The sequence below is a fragment of the Podarcis bocagei genome (genome assembly GCF_964188305.1).
Source record: "Podarcis bocagei genome assembly, chromosome: 9".
In the NCBI taxonomy this organism is placed as follows: domain Eukaryota; kingdom Metazoa; phylum Chordata; class Lepidosauria; order Squamata; family Lacertidae; genus Podarcis; species Podarcis bocagei.
In genome coordinates, this window is record NC_138134.1 from 4,620,148 (window position 1) to 4,637,984 (window position 17,837).

The 17,837-nt window shown below is 45.3% G+C and overlaps 1 long non-coding RNA gene across 1 annotated transcript; it reads right to left on the reverse strand.

Moving 5' to 3' along the window:
• Window positions 1–221: 221 nt before the first annotated feature.
• LOC308594660 lies at window positions 222–9,543 on the reverse strand. Its single transcript, XR_014011535.1, has 3 exons — window positions 9,313–9,543; window positions 5,597–5,869; window positions 222–571 (listed from the first exon to the last, which is right to left on the reverse strand). It is a non-coding gene; the product is annotated as an uncharacterized lncRNA (long non-coding RNA).
• Between the last annotated feature and the right edge of the window lie 8,294 nt (window positions 9,544–17,837).

Genomic DNA, 17,837 nt, shown 5'->3' on the forward strand with positions numbered 1-17,837 from the left:
TGTCTTTTGGCATTATCAACTAAAAACAATGCAAGGCAAAATCAATCAATCCATCTGCATTGCATCTTCCTCTCACTAATTAACATGGCGCACAAGCTATCATGAAGCTCTCCTGGGGAAGCCAATTTGAAATGAGCTGCACAAGAGCAAAACAGTGGACCAGATTCCTTTGTCCCTTTTGCTCTTAATGGTATCTAAAACCTGCCACAGGAGATGGTAAGCTGACCTTGCCTTATAGATCTTGCCATGCTAAGAAACGACCAGATTCTTAGCATTTTGTGCATTTAAAATGTGCTCCGTTTACAAAACTAAGCTCAGGTGACAAAATTACCCACACAACAAAAATGTAAATCCACAGCAGGGGTTCAAAAAGAGGAGAGAATCATGATGAGAAGGAAGCACTTTGTTATTTTACTGCTAATCATCATACATATTGATGCAGAAAGAGAAGGTAATATGAGAACCAGGCATGAAGCCTGCTGACAGAACACAAGGCATTGTTGACTAAGTGCCAGTTCATGTCTTGTGATACTGAACACTGAGGTTTCTATTCAGTCATGTTGATTGAAGGCTGTGGGGGGAGAACAAGGAAAATCAAGACAGAAGAGATAATGTTTGCAATCAGTTCTCTGCAATTGCTATTCTCTACACTCAGCATCCTCAGATGAGAAATTAATTTCCATGAATTCCTCTTTTTTGAAAATTGCAGTTTATACATTGCATGGTCAGATGTGATCCTGTAATCCCTCTTAGAGAAAGCAAGGCAAACAGAAACGTGCAGAGAGAGATCAGCCTCATCCCAAGCTCATTAGAGTCACTGATTTTGTTTTGTAAAGGGGACTGTTGATTTCCCCCCTGCCACCAGACTCATAGGCGCCGACTCCATGGGGCTTGAGGGGGCTCGAGCCCCCTCAAAAAATTTTTTGGGGGGGCTCAGCCCCCCCAATAATCTCGGGCGGGCGCCCTTCCAGGAGAGCGCCGCCGCCGTCCCCCGCCTCCTCCTCACCTGCTCCTTCGCCAGCCAGCCAGCCAGCCGCGCGCCCTAATCGGAGGCACTGCCGGAAATCCCGCGAGAACAGGGGAATCCCGACTGGCCACACCTCCCAGCCAGCCAATCGGCTGGCTGGGGGGGCGTGGCTTGCCCTATTTAGGGCCGGAGCCACTTTATTTGCATATTCATGAGCTTATTTATTATTCATGAGCTTTCCCGGGCCCCCCCCCAATATTTTTTCTAAGTCCGCGTCCCTGACCAGACTACAACATATGCTGCACATTAAACTTATTCCTTCCAGCTCTAGGGGAACTAACACCCTTCCCGGGCAGCAGGGAGTTGTAACATCACTGGAGAGTAAGGGATTAGTCACAGGTGGATGGACTCAGGCCACAGATCTACAGCAGGGGTGGCTAATCTGTGGCCCTCAAGGTCAATCTCTGTCAGAGTGGCCAATAATCAAGGATGGTGAGAGTTGGAGCCCAACCACGTCTGGAAGCCACCCCTGATCTATAGCATATTTGCCCACTGTTTCCCATCATTTCCTGAGCATTTGAAAGAATCGAGGGGGTGCTCATCTAATTTGCAGATGACACCAAACTGGGAGGGGTAGCCAATGCCACAGAAGACAGAACTGGGATTCCAGATTGGAGAACTGGGCCCAAAGTAACAAAATGGATTTCAGTAGGGACAAATGTAAGGTTCTACACTTAGGCAGGAAGAACCAGCAGCACAAATATAGGACGGGGGACACCTGGCTTGCCTGTAGTATATTGGAAAAGCGTCTAGGGGTCTGGGTGGACCACAAGCTTTACATGAGTCAACAGTGGGATGTAGTAGCAAAAAGAAAAAGAGCTAATGCTATTCTAGGCCAGTGTTTCCCAACCTTTTTTGGGCAAAGGCACACTTGTTTGATGAAAAAAATCTCGAGGCACACCACCATTACAGCCCCGTGACGTCAGCGCGCAGCGTCACGCCGGGAGGGACGCACAAAAGTGTAAGTTTCAAATTTTTTTCCTCCCCCTTGCCGGGGAACCTCCAAGCTTTGGGGGTGGGGGGGGGAGGAGGCAGCAAAGCGAGGCAGGAAGGAGAGCGCGGCTTGGCTGGGTGAGCTTTGGCAGGGGCAGGGAATGAGAGCCGCGTTGCGGGCGCTGCGGACGGAGGCGCTGCCCGCCGAGCTCGCAGGCAGCCAGGCAGGCAGCCAGGCAGGCAGACGGCGAGAGCCCCGCGCTGGGCGGCCTCTCCTCGCCGCCCCGCCTCTCGCCGCCCGACTCCCCTGCCTCCCTCCAGGCAACATCTCGCGGCACACCAGGCAAATTCTGGTGTGGGAAACACTGTTCTAGGCTGCATCAACAGATGTCTAATGGCCAGATCAAGGGAAGGAATAATGCTGCTCTATTCTGCAAGCCTAGGACTTGCCGATCAGAAGATTGGCAGTTCGAACCCCCACGACGGGGTGAGCTCCCGTTGCTTGGTCCCTGCTCCTGCTCACCTAGCAGTTCGAAAGCACATCAAAGTGTAAGTAGATAAATAGGTACTGCTCTGGTGGGAAGGTAAAGGGTGTTTCCGTGTGCTGCTCTGGTTCATCAGAAGTGGCTTAGTCATGCTGGCCACATGACCTGGAAGCAGTACGCCGTCTCCCTTGGCCAGTAAAGCGAGATGAGCGCCGCAACCCCAGAGTCATCCGCGACTGGACCTAATGGTCAGGGGTCCCTTTACCTTTATTCTGGCTTGGTCAAAACTCACGTTGAGTCCTGTGTCCAGTTCTAGGTACCCCAATTTAAAAAGGACATTGACAATCTGGAACATGTACAGAAGAGGGCAACGAAGATGCTCAAGGGCAGGGGTCAGCAAACTTTTTCAGCAGGGGGCCGGTCCACCGTCCCTCAAACCATGTGGTGGGCTAGACTATATTTTTTTTGGGGGGGGGGGAATGAACAAATTCCTATGCCCCACAAATAACCCAGAAATGCGTTTTAAATAAAAGCACACATTTTACTCATGTAAAAACACCAGGCACGTCTCACTAATGACCCAGAGATGCATTTTAAATAAAAGGACACATTCTACTCAAGTAAAAACATGCTGATTCCCGGACCGTCTGTGGGCTGGATTGAGAAGGCGTAGTTTGCCTACCCCTGCTCAAGGGTGTGTAAACCAAGCCATATGAGGAACGGCTGTGGGAGTTGGGTAAGTTTAGCCTGGAAAAGAGGCGACATCATAGACACCCTCAAATATCGGAAGGGCTGTCACATAGAAGATGGAACAAGCTTCTTTTTTTATCCTGCTCGGAAGGGGAGGACCTGAATCAATGGCTTCAAGTTACATGAAAGGAGATTCTGACTAAACATTGGTTGGTACTTTCTGATGGTAAAAGCTATTTCACAGTGGAATGGGACTCCATTAGAAGATGGTGGACTCTCATTCATTGGGGGTTTTTAAGCAGAGGTTGGATGATGACCCTCAAGGTCTCTTCCAACTCTATGGTTCTATGGTTCTATGCTTAGCTTACACAGGCCAAGAAAGGTAGAGAAGCCTCAATAACCCTCACATTTGTGTTGAGAAAAAACAATTGCTCTGATTCTGAGGACAACTCTTTCATATAAGAAGTATGTTAAAGTAAAGGTAAAGGGACCCCTGACCATTAGGTTCAGTCGTGACCGACTCTGGGGTTGCGGCGCTCATCTCACTTTATTGGCCAAGGGAGCCGGCATACAACTTCCGGGTCATGTGGCCAGCAGGACTAAGCTGCTTCTGGCAAAACAGAGCAGTGCATGGAAACGCCGTTTACCTTCCCGCTGGAGCAGTACCTATTTATCTACTTGGACTTGACGTGCTTTCGAACTGCTAGGTGGGCAGGAGCAGGGACAGAGCAACGGGAGCTCACCCCGTCCCGGGGATTCAAACCGCCGACCTTCTGATCGGCAAGTCCTAGGCTCTGTGGTTTAGACCACAGCACCATCCGCGTCCCTGGGCAACTAAGAAGAAGTTACTGGGCAACTAAGAAGCATGTTACTAGGCAACTAATCTGTGCTTTTCTGAGACTGAGGGTATGCACTTAATGGTGGTAAAAATGAAAAAGAATTACAACAACAAATAAATGTTTATCATTCCAGCTCTTTTCTGCATTTGTTTATTCCCTCCAAAATGGCCCAAAGCCATTTTAAAAAATCAGATCTCAAAAGGATTATTTTTCTTTTTTGCCAGAGCAGAACCATGAGCTGGATTAGTTCTGCTCTTGATGCTTTCATATGTATCCAATTACAGGAAGCTGCTGTACGCCTGACAGCAGTGTCACATCTCATAGAGATAAAATCATTTTAAGGTAGTAAACCAAAGTGGTAACATTAATGATCCCATTAGTGCAAAGCATTAGGACTTGGATATTTCTTAGCCTTCTGCTTTAATCTTCCTGATGCTCCCAAAACTGCTTCTCCTCATGGATTGTTTTCATTTGAAACTTAACCAATCAAAAGATGCTTCTTTGTAAAATAATTTCCCACCCTTAAGAGATAGGCTGTTGGACAAAAAAGTGCACAAAAATAAATATTTCAAATAAAGTGTGCACACTCACAAAAAAACCCCAAGTTTTGCTTTTTGTGACTTGGTATTGGAGTATTTCTCTCTCTACTGTGAATCAGAGACACCTCAGGCAATCTGTTCAAAACTGGTGTTACTGATGTATTTGCATTTGGTTTCAAAAAGTAGCCCTCTTACTATGGCCAACTCTTTAAAGGAGATGTGCACAGAAGATTACTAGGCCATTAACACTAGCTAACTGGCGTTGAGTCTGTAGCTGAAAAGTAGGGCTGCTTTTGCTGCAGAGCAAAGCCCACTGCCCTCTTGGGCGTGCTCTCTTCTAAAGCCTAGCTCAGAGCTTTCCAAACTGGGTTAGTGTGTTGGTTGCAGTATGTAGGTGTACACAGAACTACATAGTTCTTGGTATCAGTGTCATGGTCTAATTAAGTACACAAAAGCTTTGTGTATTGAGAGAGACATTGGCTGCAATTTTATTTATGCTAGCAAGAAGTCAAGTGCAAGGAATGAAAGAGGGCTGAGCTTGAAGGAAGTAGAAATTCAGTCTTCAAATCCTTGCAGAAAGTGGAATCTAACTTGGATTCCCTGCTTTCTGCACTGATATCAGAACAAGAAGCCCTTCCAGTGACTCCAATATTCAGAGCTACCTCAGTTCCTTATTTACTGTCCATTTTACTTTACTTTATTTAAGATCAGGCCTCTAGACCACCTTTGAGGGTATGAATTTTGCCGACGTTTTCCAAGCTGTGAGACATGCCTGTGAGAAGGTTTTTGGAGCCCACTACAAAGTTAAATCTCTGATCTGGACCATCAGCATGCTGACAATAAAAAAAGAAGAGATTTGTACAGACAGTGGGAAGAAAATAATTAGCCCAGTCCTGCTGAGTGTAGCTGTTGAGAGAAGATGAAAAGACTGGCACCATAAAAATTTTGGGGTGTGGGAGAAAAGTTGCAGCCTCTTTGGCTTAAAAAAACAAAGGAGTGAACTGTCTCAGAACAGGAGCCTTTATTATTACCACCTGACAGCTTTGGATCAAGAAATGAAAAGGGAAGAACAACCTTGCATACCTAGATTTTCCACAATATAGCTACTAATTAGTTGCTTAATTCTCCGTTGGTGCCTGTTAGCTGCAGACTGCATACCTGTTGAGGGTTTCCCGTGCTAGTTCCTGTCACAGCATGAAAACTGAAGGGTTTCTTCTCTGCTCACCACTCACACCTAGAGGTGGAACCTGCCTTTCAGTCCTGGGGTAGCTGTGCAGAACTTCCTGCTGGTCTTTTCCAGTTTGCGTCCATGTGAAGTGCTGATGTTCTTTTTCATGACACTGCTAACAAACACTTCTGAAACGGTAGAAAAGAAACAGCTGCCATAAAATTCATAGAGGCATAGAAAATTAAAGAGGAATGGGGCTGCCAGGTTTTCTGGTCAACTCCCCTAAACCAGGCGTGGCCAACTTCTGCATTCTGATTTCTTAGTACCCATTTTGTTCTCCGTACCAGGGTTTTCAAGCTCACTTCTGGACGAATGATGTGGTTTACGCAATGAGGAGCTCTCCAGGGAATTCTGAGGATCCTTGAATTTGGAAAAAGTTCTTCAACCCCCAACAAAAACAGCTAATGGCCAACAAGCTTCCCTGAAAGATCCTTGAAAAGTTAGTGAGTTCCAGCTCCTGTTTTGAGTTCATATGGGGCAGCGATGAGACTCAAGAGACCTGGCTAGTGTCCCATTTGAACTGAGTATGTAAAGCACCCTGGAACATTTGCATGTCCAACAACATAGCCCTTTAAATAAGTTGGGCGCTTGGAAACTCTGCCAGACCGCCGGGGACTGGTAGCCAAGTCCGGGGGGCCACCCAATTCTTGCTGAGGCTGTGGTGTGACCCTAGGTGGCGTTGAAACCAAGTCCCCTGGATCCGCTGCTGTGGGTGGAACCTCCGCAAGTGGAGTTGGCAGAATGTCAGGCACGGTCTGGCAGAGTTTCCAAGCACCCAACTTATTTAAAGGACTATGTTGTTGGACATGTATCACTGTTGGTCTAAGTATGTGGAAGTATGTGAAATGTAATCGATATGCTTTTGTGCCAAATTGAACCATTAAGTGTAGTGCTGTATATAAGGAAACCATTATGATTGTAACTAACGCCTTATCTCGGTGGGGAGGGGTGTTATGTAGTGAAGTTCTCACCTTGGCCAGCAGGGGGATACTGTAGATAGTTATGCAAATGAAGGATCGAAAGTGACGTTCAGTGATTGGATAGTTTGTATGCAAATGAAGGATCGAAAGTGACGTTCAATGATTGGATAGTTTTAGAAAGTTGTTACAGTAACAAGGTACTGGAGCTCTATATAAGCAGGCTGACTGAGCCCTTCAGTTCAGTTCTGTTCTGGCCTCTGAATAAAGAAGAGCTGTTTGAAGAATTGCTGTGTCGTCTGATATGTTCTCCCACAACTTAACAAAGAGTGCTTGGGCAACATGAGGTCATTAATTTTGAGGCCTACCACATCTGCTTTACAAACACCCAATTGAAAACTGAACCCTGCTAAAAACCTACAGTATCGTTGTTCTTCAGAGCTCATCCCCAGGGGAAAAACAGTACATGCATTTTTTTAAAAAACTGCAAGTATGTACAGTGGAACAACTGTGCTATCGTGCTATCTTGACATAATAATAACAGTAATAGTAATTTATTTTTACCCTGCCCATCTGACTGGGTTGCCCCAGCCACTCTAGGTGGCTCCCAACAGATATAAAAACATAATAAAACATCAGTCATTAAAAACGTCCCTATATAGGGCTGCCTTGTCTTCTAAAAGTTGTAGTTATTTATCTCATTGACATCTGATGGGAGGGCATTTCATCATGCCTGTCTTCCCTTTAAATTTTTGTTTTGAAACATTTTATTTTTTGCAGTGCATGTCTGTGTATTTTCAAGCTACAGAGTTATAGTTGTTTGCTTGTGTGAGTGAAGAATGCAAGGCAAATCTAGCAGCATATATTGACAGTGTTAAGGCAGCGCGGCCTGGGAGTGGGAGTTGTTAAGTGGTGACAGAGGGAATTAATGGATGGGTTTATTATTCTTTACCTCATCTGTGGCATCACATTAGAGAAGCATTCTCTATAATCTGATAATTCAGATCAAATGACTTTATACTGCATTAGATTTTATGGATGTCAGAAGCAGTTAAGGCAATCATATTGCTTCGCACGTTAACCGCGCCCCCCCCCCCCAATTCCTGAATAAGAGGAAGTTTCGAGAAAGCTAATGCTGGCTCCCAGGGCCAGCTTGGCATTTGCTAGTCTTTATATGTTACTCTGAGAAAAGAGAAGGATGGGCTTCTGGAGCAGTTCAGAAGGAGGGCTTGCATTGTTGAGCCCTGTTTTTTAGGCCTCTCTTAAAAGACAGGTGACTCCAAGTCTTATTACCTGGCCGTCCATCCCCTTTCTGCCGCCTTTTAAATTTTATTTTATTTTTGCCAAGCACGTAAAGCTGATTGCATGCAAGTTAAATGTGCATAAGTTGTGAGCTACTTGTACAGTAATTCTGGAAAAAAAAATCAGTTTGTTCACATCCTTCCTGACTGGAGTGCGGTTCCTCTCAAAGTGACATCAGCAGAAGCATCCTTTAGACTAGAGCAACCAGTAGTTGCTTTTCCTGCTGCACTACCTGAGGAGTCATCAGTTGCGGGTGGCACTGTGGTCTAAACCACTGAGCCTCTTGGGCTTGCCGATCAGAAGGTTGGTGGTTTGATTCCCCACAATGGGGTGAGCTCCTGTTGCTCTGTCTCAGCTCCTGCCAACCTAGCAGTTCGAAAGCACGCAGTGCAAGTAGATAAACAGGTACCGTTGCAGCGGGAAAGTTAATGGCACTTCCGTGTGCTCTGGTTTCCATCACAGTGTTCCCTTCCTTGCACCAGAAGCAGTTTAGTCCTGCCGGTCACATGACTTGGAAAGCTGTCTGTGGACAAACCCCGGCTCCCTCGGCCTGAAAGCGAGATGAACACCACAACCCCATAGTCGCCTTTGACTGGACTTAACCGTCCAGGGGTCCTTTACCTTTTCCTCATTAGAACAGCACAGTGAAGAAACCAATGATAATATTTGCCAGTTGCTGCAGAAATTCAGCCGCCAGGGATGGCAGCTTGTGCCAGTGAACTGCAGAGACAGCATTATGAAAGAGTATTCCCTCCTTGGATGAAAGAACCTGTAACCTACGTGGGAGAGGTTTTGTGTAAACCATTGGCTTAAATTAGTGCTTTCTGGTCGGATTGGGCTCTGTTAGTTCTCTTCCAATTCTAGCTGCTGGGGGCAGCTTTTCCTTCAGCCTAGTTATGTTGCAATAAAGGAAGGTTGTGTTCAAACCATGTATTGCTTCTTCCCCAAACCCCACAGCAGCAACGAACCGAGTCCCAACTGCACTGATGCGCAGCTCAGAAGGTAACCTCTATTTCCAGGATTTCCACCTCAAAATATGGGAGTCACATGTGCAGTAGGAAAGACACCTTCCCCTGGGTTGTGGGAACAGGGGGAAGGAAAATAGTCCTCACCTCCTCCTCAGCGAGGCAGGAGAGGATATATTGTTTAATGATATTCTTCCTAACTTGCGTTAGCAAGTTCTATATCTAAGCAGAGTCTAAACATTCCCTTTTAAAGGCACAGCGGTTTGCTTGTTGCAGGCTAGTTTTAGCCTCTAAATATAGGGTTCCTGGTAAGATCCCTTCTTGTCCCTCTTGAAAAGAATAAACATGACAATCTTATTAAAGTCAATATAAAAGTAGTTTACTCACATTCATTCAGTTCACAGTTGGATCCCTGAAGGCAGACTGAGGTTACAAAAGTATATACACATGTGGAACTATCCCATAAGGGAGTTTGTTCCTAAGTGACTGCGAACAAGCTGTCACTTCTCCTCACACATAGAAAAACAAAATGGAGGAGAGCCGAAAGAGAGAGAGAGGTGTGTTCCCTGTCCTGCTCTTGTTCCCTGGGCAGAGAGAGGGCCAGATTAGACCAGGCCCACCTCTAGTCACATGCAGAGGAAGTCTGTCCCCGCTAAGGAGGAAACAGGAAGTTTTCTCCTGGCTGGTACAAAGCATCCCCTAGCATGTCCACTCTAGGAATGTTGTACTTGACTGCTATGTTCCTTCCAGTAGAACCTTAGAGACCAACTAAGTTTGTTATTGGTATGAGCTTTCGTGTGCATGCACATGAAAGCTCATACCAATAACAAACTTAAGGTAAAGGTAAAGGGACCCCTGACCATTAGGTCCAGTCGTAGAAGACTCTGGGGTTGCGGTGCTCATCTCGCTTTATTGGCTGAGGGAGCCAGCGTACAGCTTCCGGGTCATGTGGCCAGCATGACTAAGCCGCTTCTGGCGAACCAGAGCAGCGCACGGAAACACCGTTTACCTTCCCGTAGGAGCGGTACCTATTTATCTACTTGCACTTTGTGCTTTTGAACTGCTAGGCTGGCACCGAGCAACGGGAGCTCACCCCGTCGCGGGGATTCGAACTGCCTACCATCTGATCAGCAAGTCCTAGGCTCTGTGGTTTAACCCACAGCGCCACCTGCGTCCCTAATAACAAGGTTAGTTGGTCTCTAAAGTGCTACTGGAAGGAATTTTTTTATTTTGACTGCTATGTGTTCCACATCCCACACTCTTCAGGGCCTGGAGACAGTGTTCAGGTTGGAAATGGCTGGACTCTGCTTTGAAAAATAGGCCTGATCCAAACCTCCTTCTCCTGCTAGCTAGGGAAACTTGTTGGGCCTTTCACTAGTATGAAAAATAATTAGGAGTTCCATGTAGTTTTATTCCTGAAGCTTGTTCTCCCTGCGGCCTGACCAGAGGTTCAGACTCCAAGATAAGAAAAACTGCGGGATTTCTTTGGAGAGCTGGCCAGGAAATGTCAGAGAAGAACAACAAAGTGTGGAGGACTTCTTTTGCCATTTGCCGCACACCATCCATATTGAACCATGCCAGCTGTAATGTGCAACACCTGGAAAATGATTACTGCATCTAAGGGGAGAAAGAAATGACTATTTGATTTCAAAGCGGCTTAAAAAAAGTTACAGATTTGATGGGGCGGAAGAGGGAGGCACAAAGCAGATTATGTGATACTGTTGTGGGGAAAAAATCATTCTGTAAAATTGAAGTATTGATCTGGTATGTGCTCTGTGCGTGCGTGGGGGCTGTACATCTCCATTCAATCCCACATACAGTGCATGCCGAGAAAGCTAAATTAGAAAAATCATTGTTCTACCATACACAGACATTCAGTGCTGACCTATAAGAAAATTCTCTTGCTTTGCAGAAAGAAGGCATGTGGAACACTTAATAGCATCTGAGTCCCTATTCTGCCTTTTATGGTTACAGACCCTCCAAGTCTCCCTATTTTCCAGGGACATCCCAAATTTACAGAAGCTGTCTCAGTTTTTTATTTGATCCCAGAAGGTCCTGCTTTTCCTTAGAGTATCATCATCATCATCATCATCATCGTCATCATCATCATGGAATAGGATGTCCCTATTTTCATTGGAGAAATGTTGGAGGATATGTGGTTACTGAATAAATCTATTGAGTGTGACTTCATAGCAAGGCTTCATTTCTTTTAAATTGTTATTGTCTCATCAAAAATCCATATAAGAGTCCTGAAATCCTTATAATTCTGTATCTGATACACAGGTTTTGCTCAGGGATCACGAGAGTGGCAAAGATTATCAGAGGCTTCTGGCTGGGACTGGCTTCTTCTTCAGGGTATATTGTCTTTCAAAGGTTTACTTATTTAATCTCCAGAATGCAATAGCGAAACAAAACAGACAAAATTCAACCCTGTAATTGGTAACAGGAGATAATGCATTTAAGGAATCTTTTTCATCTTCATGTGTTTACTTCATCGCAGTGTTACAGTTTCTATTTAGTCTTCCTTTCCATCGTTTGAAGAAGGGCTTTGATAAATGCCGCTGAATATGGTATCTCAGACCTTCCACCCCCAGGGCCCACCGGAGATGGCTGAAAGTCACAGGCCCACCAGTCACAGAAGGTGCAGGTGCCAAACCAGGCACAAAACAGGGGCAGATGGAGGCAGATTTGCTGGCAGTTGCTGACCCTTTTCTCTGTTGATATTCAATTGACCTCTGGAAATTGCTTGATTATTTGCCACAGATTTTCCTTGTGACAAAGCCTTCCTTAGCTCAGCTTTCTTCAAGCCAACTACAGACATTCACCCTGGAAGTATTGTGACAGCCTCTTCATTTTAGTCAGAAGCTGCTGGTCCAGAAACTCGGAAGGGGAGAAGGGAATTTAAATATATATTTCCCCCTTCCTATCCTCACATGCCTCTCAAAAGTATTTTTCTCATCTCCAGTAATTTATTCTCCCATTTTCCTTGCACGCTCACTGCCACTTTCTTTCATCTGTCTCCCAGGTCCTTGTATGTTTACTTCTTCCTCTCTTAGAATCATAGAATCGCCTCGCTGGAGGGGACCAAGAGGGTCATCTATAGTCCAGCCTCCTGGAATGCAGGAATCCTTTGCCCAAGACGGGCTCAAGCCCACCAGCCTGAGATTCAGAGTCTTGTGCTCTACTGACTATCTCTTCAGACTTATTCCCTTCTTTTCTAGTCTATGCTTATTTATTGACACCCCCCCTACATATCTGCTTTTTATTGATTTTCTTACATGGTAAAAATTACGGCATACATTCCAAATAAAATACAAAGGAAACAATAGATTACCAGATAAACTAATATGCACAAATCCTTAAATTCCTAAAGAAGACTTGTATTTTTAAAATATTTTTCTTAATTCACAATTACTGTACTTAATTTCTCCATATGTCTTCCAACCTCCTCATTCCACCCTTCCCCCCTTTTTATTATCACTGCTTCAATATTCCTTATCTTCATTTCTTTCTTTGTTTTATCTCATGTATTCTTTATCTAACTCACAGATTGCAGAGTTTAGTCAAAGCATGTCCAGGTTTTTACCTGTGGACAATGTTTAATTGAATATTCTTTATAAATTCCCCATTCTTTTTTATACCTTTGGGTTGGCTGTCTCCTAATTGTCTCAGTCATTTTTGCTAATTCAAGATATTCAAACAGTTTCTCCTGCCACTCCTCTTTGGATGGTATCATTTCACCTTTCCATTTCTTGGCGACCAGTACTCTCGCTGCTGTTGAAGTGTTTAAGAATATTCTTCTTTTTTCCTTAGGAATCTCTGGTTCCAATATTCCCAAGAGGAAGGCTTCTGGTTATGCTTATTTATGGATGATGATGATAACAACAACCACCACTTTTTATCCTCTGGCTCCTTCCCCTCAGAGGGTGGATACCTTCCTCACTGCTCCAAACTTCTCCGTCTTCTACTACAACTTTACACAACTTACAAGGAGTTCCTGGTGCTGGTATTGCCCCCTCCAAATGACTCTGGCACAGCTGTGGAGAAGAGGGGGCAGAAAAGTGAAGAGGCAGTGGGCAGACCATGGCACTGGGAACCCCCTGAAAGTGGTCCAAGTCCCACTGATGGACCCTGGACTTGGTTTGAGAAATTCTGGTCTACGCCACAAATTTAAATGAATCATCGTCATCCCTCAAAGGGAGTGCTAGTTTTATCACTGAAAGCTGACAGTTCTCAGTACCCTTAGCTAAACACAACCCCCATGCAGAACTGCCCTTATTATTAGGCAGGCTGAGGCAGCAGATTTTGGAAGGCCATTAAAGGGCAGCAACCTATATTATATTTTCCCCATCACGTTGGGCGTTGCGTGTGAAGATCCCCAAACCCCCTCCAAAATAAATCACACAGGACACAGAATATTTGTTTTAAGATTTTTTGGCGTTAATTTGGCCACAACTTTATTGATTACAGCATGTGAGTGGTTGCTTAGGCATGAACCTGCACCAGCAGGAACAGGACTGATAACTGGAACCTCCAGAGGTCAGTAAGGGAAAACATCCTGGGGGAGCACGTGGCAGATTTCCACCTCTTAGTTCACCCCAGATGCTCCCAGGAACTCTGGCCTGGCCCTACCCCTGAGAGGGGATCGGACAGAGCAAATCGAGCCCCTGGATTCCTTTAATGGAATTCCCTAGCAGCAGTGGGGAAAAAATAAGGGGCAGGCATAGCCAATCCATAATCCCCTCCACCAAAGAATGAACCAATGCCTAACCGCCAACCTTACAAAGTTGTGACGATTTGCTACACGGTAGGCAAAAAAGAAACAAATGGCATCAGCCAATCAGCCAAGTGGCAAAATTCCTACCAGGCCCCTGCTCCAAAAACAGACGACCCCTAGACAGGCATAGCAAGGCCAAAAACACAACCTTAAATTATAAGGAGGGAGGGAGGGAGATCCGCTGCACAATGCAAAAGAGCAAGTACTTCGCTTCATGCAGCCCCTTAAATAGCCCCTTAGTTGCAAATCAAACCCCAACCTACAGAAAATTTTCCCCAGTAACAAAGAGGCAACCAATGAGGTGCGGAGGGCATCCAAACAGTCCCGCCCCAGCAACAAGAAGGCAGTTTGGTGATCTCACCGCAACACATGTGTAATGGTTCTAGGGGTTGCTTGTGTGTAAATCAATGCCACTCTTGGTTGGTTGCCTGAATGAACCCTTTCTGTCTGGACAGCCACGCGCCCGTGGCTGTCTCAATCGCTGGCAGAATCCGTTAGTGGGCGTTTCTTGAACTTCTTCCAGCAAAGAAGCTCTTTGACGCTTAGTCTCCTCCTAGCCTCCCTGCGCGGAAGCCTTCTGCGCAGGGAGGGTGTGGGCATCGGAGGACCCATGCTCTCCCCACTGGTCCCCGGCGAAGAGTCTTGGAGCCACCTCGCCGATTCCCCCATCTGCCCCCCTTCTCCACTGGTGTTACGCTGATTTCCTTCCCCAGAAGATGTGCTGCTTCTCTCCCTCCCGGGACATTCTCCGGAATCCCTCTGGAGCCCTCCCTCTCCCTCTGGCTCCGATGGCAGTTCCCTGACAACATGGCTCTCCATGATTTGGAGGACACGATTTATCAAGCTGGTACATACATTACCTTTCTTGTCTCTCTTCTGCATCTCTCATGCATGATACAGCAGCAAAGGACGGGGCTCACAGGATGCTGCCTGTCAAGGGACCTGAAGGTCATTTTCGAAGTACAGCCACAGTAGCCCAGCTGAGGACTTGTCTACACTTCCGCTTGTTCTGTGCCTAGAAAGGGTCCGAGCAGTTTTCACTTGACCCGCTCCTTTCCCAGCGAAAACCTGCTCTTTAGCGCTAAATCACAGCAAATGGGGTTGTTTTTTTTTGCCAAATCGTTTTTATTGATTTTTTCCAAATTTTATTGAATCAACCACAAATTAAAACAAATTTAATACATTTTCCCACAAATGTTAATCTAGAGAAAACCCAAATTGACATTTGCTCCAATCAAGTGCTAACCTGGGGAAAACAGTGGGGAGAAGAGGAAATGTGGATAAACTCTGAGAGATGACTGAGTTTCTGGGATGTGGAGAAAATGCTGTAGGCCGGGGAACATCAGTCCTATTTTCTCAGGGTCCAATGTTTCCCTCCCACTCCAAAACAGGCTTATAGAATAGCTTATTGAACTTTTGAGTTCCAGAATAAGGAAGGGACTAATGTGCATTAAAACTGGAAAACAACTTTTTAAAAAATGAAATAACATGACCCACACTCCTATATTGCCTATATTCGAGCATCAAATGAATATTAAAAGTCCATTTCCAGGCAAATCTCTTTATTTCCTTGAATGATAAGCATTTTTTAAAAAGCGCTCTTTTTAAAGAACCCACTTTGAATCCAAGGCTTTTAATCTTCCAAGCCATGTATGTGATAAGACACTGCCATTTGTGCATAAAAGAGATTCTCTCCCCTGCGCTATTTTTAAATGTCAATGCAATCATAGGCTGGAGATGCTATCATACTGTTATGATACATGGAGGGGCATACACATACACACATACACACACACACCACACATGCACACACAAGAATTATAGAATGTGGTTGAAATAAGGTTTGAAAATAGGAATATGCAAGAAAATGTGCAGATACACAGCATTTACATTTGTACCTCAAGTTAAGAACTTAATTCGTTCTGGAGATCCATTCTTAACCTGAAACTGTTCTTAACCTGAAGCACCACTTTAGCTAATGGGGCCTCCCACTGCCGCTGCGCCACCGCTGTGCGATTTCTGTTCTCATCCTGAAGCAAAGTTCTTAACCCAAGGTACTATTTCTGGGTTAGCGGAGTCTGTAACCTGAAGCGTCTGTAACCCAAGGTACCTCCAAAACGAATTAAGTTCTTAACCCGAGGTTACAGATGCTTCAGGTTACAATCTCTGATAACCCAGAAATAGTACCTCGGGTTAAAAACTTTGCTTCATGATGAGAACAGAAATCGTGCTCCAGTGGCGCAGCGGCAGCAGGAGGCCCCATTAGCTAAACTGGTGCTTCAGCTTAAGAACAGTTTCAGGTTAAGAACGGACCTCCAGAACGAATTAAGTTCTTAACCTGAGGTACCACTGTATAACACTTAAATATGCATAGAGAAAACAGACCATACTACAGTCCCTAATTTTCCAGCATACAATTTTAGTTTTCATAGTGGGTGTTAGCCAGTAAAATACCCACAATATGCATTTTTATTTCTTTTAAATAACTAAATTTTATTATTATTTTTTAAAAAACCCTACTTGCTGTTGCTTTTTCCTGCTTTGTGGAGCTCCCCCCCCTTTTTTTACATTTTTCAAAATGGATGCAGCAGTGATAGAAGTTTGTTCTGAAACATTATTTAGCCTTGCCAAAAAATTACAGGCAGTCTTTCTATATGTGGGAGTCAGAAAGGATTCCCCGGAAGCTCAGCAGGGTTTGGGGTGAGTGGTGAGGTGGCCAGGTTTGTTGATGATACTAAATTGTTCAGGGTGATTAAAGCAAAAAGGGATTGCAAAGAGCTCCAAGGTGACCTCTCTTTATGGAGGGCTCATCCAGACTTGTCCTTGCTTTCCCCCAGGAAACCCTATATTTATCGCTGAACTGGAGCAAATGTGAATGGGGTTTTCTCCAGATTGATGTTTGCTCGGACCTGTGCCAGACCGATGCTTTCTAGGTATGGGAGAAGCACAAGTCTGGATTAGCCCTGAATGAACGGGCCATAAAATTCAGTGTAAAAGGTAAAGATAAAGGGATCCCTGACAGTTAAGTCCAGTCATGAACGACTTTGGGGTTGCGGCGCTCATCTCGCTTTACTGGCCGAGGGAGCCGGTGTTTGTCTGCAGACAGTTTTTCTGGGTCATGTGGCCAGCATGACTAAGCCACTTCTGGCACACAGAAACGCCGTTTCCCTTCCCGCCGCAGAGGTACCTATATATCTACTCACACTTTTGACGTGCTTTCAAACTGCTAGGTTGGAAGGAGCAGGGACTGAGTAATGGGAGCTCACCCCGCCGTGGGGATTCAAACCCTCAACATTCTGATCGGCAAACCCTAGGCTCAGTGATTTAGACCACAGTGCCACCCGCGTCCCTTTTAAAATTCAGTGTAATTCAGTGTAAATAAGTGTAATGTGATGCACATAAGGGCAAAAGAATCTGAATTTCACATGGGCTGGCAGTGACAGACCAGGAATGAGATCTTGGGGTCATAGTCGATGGCTCGGTGAAGATGTTGAGATGATGATTCAGCAGCAGCAGCTGTAAAAAGGCAGATGCCTTGTGAGGGATCATTAGGAAAGGAATTCAAAAGGAATTCAAAAGAAGACCATGATATGACTGGTAGGGTGCCACAGGGTTCTGTCTTGGGCCCGGTCTTATTCAACATCTTTATCAACGACTTGGATGATGGACTCAAGGGCATCCTGATCAAATTTGCAGATGACACCAAACTGGGAGGGGTGGCTAACACCCCAGAGGACAGGATCACACTTCAAAACGACCTTGACAGATTAGAGAACTGGGCCAAAACAAACAAGATGAATTTTAACAGGGAGAAATGTAAAGTATTGCACTTGGGCAAAAAAAATGAGAGGCACAAATACAAGATGGGTGACACCTGGCTTGAGAGCAGTACATGTGAAAAGGATCTAGGAGTCTTGGTTGACCACAAACTTGACATGAGCCAACAGTGTGACGCGGCAGCTAAAAAAGCCAATGCAATTCTGGGCTGCATCAATAGGAGTATAGCATCTAGATCAAGGGAAGTAATAGTGCCACTGTATTCTGCTCTGGTCAGACCTCACCTGGAGTACTGTGTCCAGTTCTGGGCACCACAGTTCAAGAAGGACACTGACAAACTGGAACATGTCCAGAGGAG